The 6,028-nt window shown below is 44.8% G+C and overlaps 1 non-coding gene across 1 annotated transcript; it reads right to left on the minus strand.

The window, feature by feature from the left end:
• Window positions 1-4,063: 4,063 nt before the first annotated feature.
• TRNAP-UGG (transfer RNA proline (anticodon UGG)) lies at window positions 4,064-4,135 on the minus strand. Its single transcript has one exon. It is a non-coding gene; the product is annotated as a tRNA-Pro (tRNA).
• Between the last annotated feature and the right edge of the window lie 1,893 nt (window positions 4,136-6,028).

The following is a 6,028-nucleotide window of genomic DNA, read 5'->3' on the forward strand; positions in this document are numbered from 1 at the left end:
GAAATCTTGGGGTCTGCTACTGAGCTCATGAAGCATTTTTTCAATTGGTCTGCTCCTAACATCTCATTACAAGGAAGCAAACTTTGTAAAATATATGGCGAAGGAGTCAGCATGCAATCAATAAATTCAAAATAGCAATTTAAAGTCATGTCCGAGTCGAGAGAAATTCGTCACTAATAAAAACGTTTCTTGATTGCAATTTGCACTTCAGATTGTTTTACTCCTGTGGGTAATCTAAATGATACTTTTGTAGCCCTTTGTTGCTGTGCTCTCTGCTCCGAGAGACAACTAGAGAAAACAAAAAATCCTGCTGCAGTTCACCTGATATAGTTCACCTGATATGTAATGTAATGTAATGTAAGAGACATTTCTACCGCGCAACTTTCACTCCAAGGAGTATCTTGGCGCACAAACAACTCAGATGGAGGAGTTGTGAGGAAGTGAGAAAGATGTCACTAAGTTTCTACACACACATTACACTAGGGTTCTACTGGTGGCATCAGGCAGGGAGAAGATCCAGGTTTTCAGTGATTTTCTGAATGGGGCTTCCTGGGAGATTACTCGCAGCTGAGGAGGAAGTTTATTCCAGGCCTTTGTTCCTAAAACAAAAAGGGATTTACCACCCTTTGTCATCAGCTTAAAGTGAGGGGGGGTAAGTAAGTTCTGATGGGCAGATCTCAAACAGCGAGTTGGTTGATATCTTTTAAACCCATTATGTAAATAGGTTGGGCCACGTTGATAAAATGCCCTAAAGGTGATTAGGAGAATCTTAAACAGAATTCTTTTCCCTATTGGCAGCCAATGAAGAGTGTTTAAGGCTGCCGAGGCAGATGACCTACGAGGCAGGCGCAGTACCAAGCGGGCTGTCGCATTTTGGACCATTTGCAATTTGTGGAGAACAGATTTGTTTGCTCCAGCATATAGTCCATTGCAATAATCAAGCCTAGAGCTAATTAAGGCCACTGCGACAGTTTTCCTCGCTGGTAATGGAAGAAGATCGAAAAACTTCCTTAGTGCTTTGATGATCTGAAAGCACATACCTGCTACTGCCACGGCCTGGGGTTTAAAGGACAACTGGTGATCAAATTTAATGCCCAAATTGCGGGCAGATATGATTGTATTAGGGGGCACTTCAGCCTCTGCTGGCCAGCAAGCTGTTGGGGAGAAGAGGTTATTCTTACCTACAGGAAGGATTTCAGTTTTTCCGGTGTTGCATTTTAAATGGTTAATAGTCATCCACTTAAAGATTGCTGTAAGACAGTCCTTGAGGTCTTCCTCGGCACCAGGCCGCTCCCTATCCAACACCAATATCAATTGGGTATCGTCAGCGTATGAAATAGAGCTGATATTGAATGACATGATCAGCTTCATCAGGGGCACCATATAAAGATTGAAGAGAACAGGGCTCAAACTAGAGCCCTGAGGAACCCCTGACCTGACTTCTTTTACCTCAGATTGATATGGGCCTAGCACTGTTATTTGGCGTCTGTTGGTAAGGAAGTTCCTACACCATGCCAGAACCTGTCCTCCTATCCCTGCGGCAGCCAGACGGTCCACTAAGATGGTATGTGAGACCATATCAAAGGCTGCCGACAGGTCTAATAGGATAAGGACGGCCTTGTTTCCCTGATCCATTGCTGCCCTTAATGTTTCTGCGGTAAAAAGTAGGGCAGATTCGGTAGAGTGTTCTGACCGAAATCCTGACTGATTAGGATGGAGAACGTTATTCTTCTCCAAGAAGTTGGTGAGCTGGCTATTGACAACCTTTTCAGTCAGTTTGGATAAGATGGGTAACAGGGAAATCGGGCGTAGGTTGGCAAGAGTGGTAGGATCGGCAATGGCCTTTTTTTGGAGTGGCTTAACAGCGGCAAGTTTCCATTCGTTAGGGATGGTTGCAGTCTCTAAAGAGGAGTTAACGATCCGATTGATCATTGGGTTCACCATCTCAATTAAAAGATGCAACACCGGAGGGGGGCAGGGATCAACAGGGGATCCCGATTTACTGGCTGAGATCAGTTTAGCAGTTTCCTCCAAGGATACTGGAACAAAATTATCAAAACAGGCAGAAGATGTCGTCTTCGCTATTACTTCAACCACCGTCGTTATGGTAGGTACTGGTGGGAAGGTGTTTGTAATGTCGAGGATTTTGTTCACGAAATAATCAGATATCGCATTACATAACTGTTGTGAGGGAGGAATCTCCTGCGATAGAGCTGAAGGGTCCATGAATTCCTTAAAAATCTTAAAAATTGTTTTTTGTTCCTGTCCTGCTAAAGATATGGCCTGAAGATAGTAGGTTTTTTTCGCCAACTTAATTCCTATATGGTACTTCCGCCTTGCTGTTATGTAGATATTACGAGCGTCAATGTCATAATTTCGACGCCACCTGCGTTCGAGAGTTTTAACTTCACCTAGTTCAAGTTTTAAGGTTGTTGAGAACCATGGGGCATTCTTTTTCCTAGGAGTCAGGTTCTGATTTCTTGCCGTTTTTAGCAGAGAACCCGCTCCAGCAATCCAATTGCAGAGGTTTTGATTGTCTGTTGATGTATAACCAGTCATGATTGGCATACTGTCCTTAAGTTTTTCTATAACATCAGGCCTGCTGGCTAGTGCCTTCCAGTCTGTGGTGATGTTAATATTACGACAATTATTACCTTTTGTAGAAATTGTACTAGGTTTCAAAACTCCAAGTATGTTAAAGGGGATGAAGTAATGATCTGTCCATAGTTGAGGGCAAGGAGATTTAATCATCAAATTATGATAATTTGAACAAACACAGTCTAAGAGGTGTCCTGCCTGGTGGGTGGGTTCACGGTTCCTAAGGGTAAGGCCCAACACTTCAATTGTGTCCATAAAGCAACTCACCCCAAGGGCACTGGGGGACTCAAGGTGCATGTTGAGATCACCCAACAACAAGAAATTAGAAAACCTAAGTGTTAGGTCCCTCAGCACGTCCCCTACTGTGTCCAAGAATTTAGCGGGGGAGCCCGGTGGGCGATATATCAAAGCCCCAGAGAAGACAAAGGTGTCATGAATTTTCAAAGAACCTACTACCTACTACCACTAGAAAAAGAGAAGGAAAAAGAAACCCACGAGCAACCAAATTCTAGCTCAAAACTGAATCTTCGAAGTTTATCGCCCAGTATACGTTTATTTTGCACCATGCGTTAGAGTAAAAATTGTTCACTTGTGAACTCATCCAACATGACTATTTTCGATGCGTAGGGAATTATTCACAAACAAATATATCCAAAGCAAAGTAAACTTCATAATGCATCCATCACAGTTTGAATGAAATATATCCCTGTATTTTGATAAAACTTCCTACCCAAATGCCTTTCGTCCAACACGTGCCCTTCACCGGGGAGAAAAAGTATAAAAGAAAATATTAGCATATTTTTAAATAGGAAGAGAGAACCGATGGAGAAACGACCACCTTCAGCTGTAGACCGACTATCGAGAGCAGATCGCATTCAAGTACTACAACCCGTGTGCTACCGTAATCCATACATCTAATGCACCACAGATATAGTACAACACTATAAACCCAAGAAGTCTGAAAGCACACATCAAACCGCCAGTGAAAAGCGCCAATACTCAAGCAAAATACTGAATCCTGGATGCCCAGAACACCCTCGGGAGTGTAAGCGTCAAAGAAGAGTCTTTGCTGAAATCCCCTATCGATAAATATACCATATGAATCATTGTATTAAATTCAAATGGTCTTGGCTAATACCAAACTCAAAAAAATGAACTGGAGACCTCAGCATTGCACCTATTTGCTAGTTCAACTGTCCTTTTAAAGGTGATTCCCAACCTGCAGCACACGGCTTAATTTTAAAGTTAAACACATTCAGGAAATGTCGCCTATTGGTATTTCCGACGCGTGCCCTACCTGCAATCAGTAATGTGTGATTATTTAATTATCGTTTTAAATGCGTTTATGCACAATGTCCTTACTTCAGAAATCTCTAACTCGTATGATCCTTTCAGAAAGAGTATTTGAGCATGTATTTTAAAATTTCGTAATGAGCTACGATTTTTAAAGCCACTGTTCAAAAGAGGGCTCGTCCGGGATTTGAACCCGGGACCTCTCGCACCCAAAGCGAGAATCATACCCCTAGACCAACGAGCCACCTGTACAACGTCCTACACAGGCTGTAACTCGAAACCAGCACTCAGCTAGTGGGTGAAGGGTAATATCTGTCCATCTTTAGTGAAAGAATTGAACAAAATCTCTAGAAACCCACACAGTACCAAGAAAAGACATTATACACTGCGGTTTGGGGAAGGAGGGGCGGGAATGAGGGGCGGGAATAAGGGTGGATAACAGGAACTGAAAATCGAGGTGCTGCACACATATTTAGAATGGTGGATACTGTACATTGAACTCAAAAATCGTGGATAGTGAAATGGAAATTCAGGATCCAGCTTACTACAGTTTTATACTACAGTCAACAGCTTCTGGAATCGAAGAGCTGGAAACTACGCCATTTACAGGGAAACCAGCGTATTGCACAGCAGCTAGTTGTGAGTAAACTGTAAACCCGAACACTGCACGTGTGACTGTGAATTGTAAGTAACCCCGCCAAAGAATGACCCCGGACATAGCAGCATCTACTATGCGTTGCCTCTGAACACGCAGACCCCTCACCCTGAGGGTCCCCCGAGGGTCCTGTGACCTCTACAGTACGGTACTCTCCCAGAGTCGCCCTCGCACAGACACCCTCGCCAGCCCCGGCTGCAGGACGCATTCAGACGCTCGGTGAAACAATTGCTTCTTAGTTTCGAGCTGTGTCCCTTTTCTGCCCGTCCTCTTCTTCTCTCCCGCATTCATTTTTATAATTTGTACCTATTTCATTCGCCTTTATTTTCATGTACAGGCAATTACATAAACAGAGGAAGAAACACACATACATATCAACATTTGGCAACAGAAAAGCAGACTTTTTTGTATTGTGGTTCGAAATTAATTTCCACCTTGACTTGCATGGAATGGTCGATTTTCCAAACAGAGAAAACTAGAAAAATATATGTTTTTGCTAAAAGAAGAAGAAAAAAATCAAACCTCCCGTCTAAATGAGGAATATTGAAAAATGTGCGAGAAACGCTCAGAACACGTTGTTTATTTATGGGTAAAGACAGGGACCATAATTGTACTAAGCCTCACCGAAGCAGTAACTCATACCCCCCATGGGAATTGGAGGAACCTATGTTATGTCAAGCTTTGTTGTTTTTATCATGTAGTGTGGTTTGGTTACATGTATATGGTACCTCATACCCCCATGAGGCCTTGAAATGTGCTTGTTTTGAAATGTTCTAGTGTATGACACAGAGGGCCCCGGGCGCTGTGGTGTCTCTAAGTTTAGGTGACTGAGGGGACTCCCTGTTGGACCGGTTGTTGCCGTGGTCTTTCTTTTGCTCCTGGACCCTTCATTGCAACTGCAGCTCCTCGCCGTGTGCTGCGAGGCGCTCTAACCAGCAAGAGGCGCAGTGCTCCTGAAACTGTATTTGGACTGGGGAAGTAAGAACAGGCAGGCACAGGGCTGCGAGCGGACCCGCAGGGACTCTAACTACCAGGAGTCCCTGCGTGCGGTCAACCCTCAACACCTGGGTCGCTCTCCCTGTCCGCCACGCCCCCTACCCCACCCTTTCCTCCTTATTAGTGTACTACGATCCCGCTGCACGGGAGCGCGCGGGAGGGCGCCGGGAGAAGCCCGGGACAAGGGCGGGACCGTCTGTGGCCGTCCGGGGCCGCAGGAGGCCGGGCTGGGCCCCCCCCCCTTCTGATTTGCATTCGATCCATGGTCCCACTCTTTGTTATAATCCACGGCGAAACCTAACATTGTACTTGCACAATGCCTTCCCCCGCAAAGGAGAGTACTCCGTTGAAGCCGGGAGGAGCTAAAAACAGGACATTGGAGAATTACTTCTCACGGGCCGGGGGGGAGGGGGACAAAGAGTGTAACCTGTCTCGGCTAAGAGCAGAAAGGAGACGCTCAATAGACAATTTGAAAAATACCCCCCT

The sequence above is a fragment of the Lissotriton helveticus genome, chromosome 1_1 (assembly GCF_964261635.1).
Source record: "Lissotriton helveticus chromosome 1_1, aLisHel1.1, whole genome shotgun sequence".
NCBI lineage: Eukaryota > Metazoa > Chordata > Amphibia > Caudata > Salamandridae > Lissotriton > Lissotriton helveticus.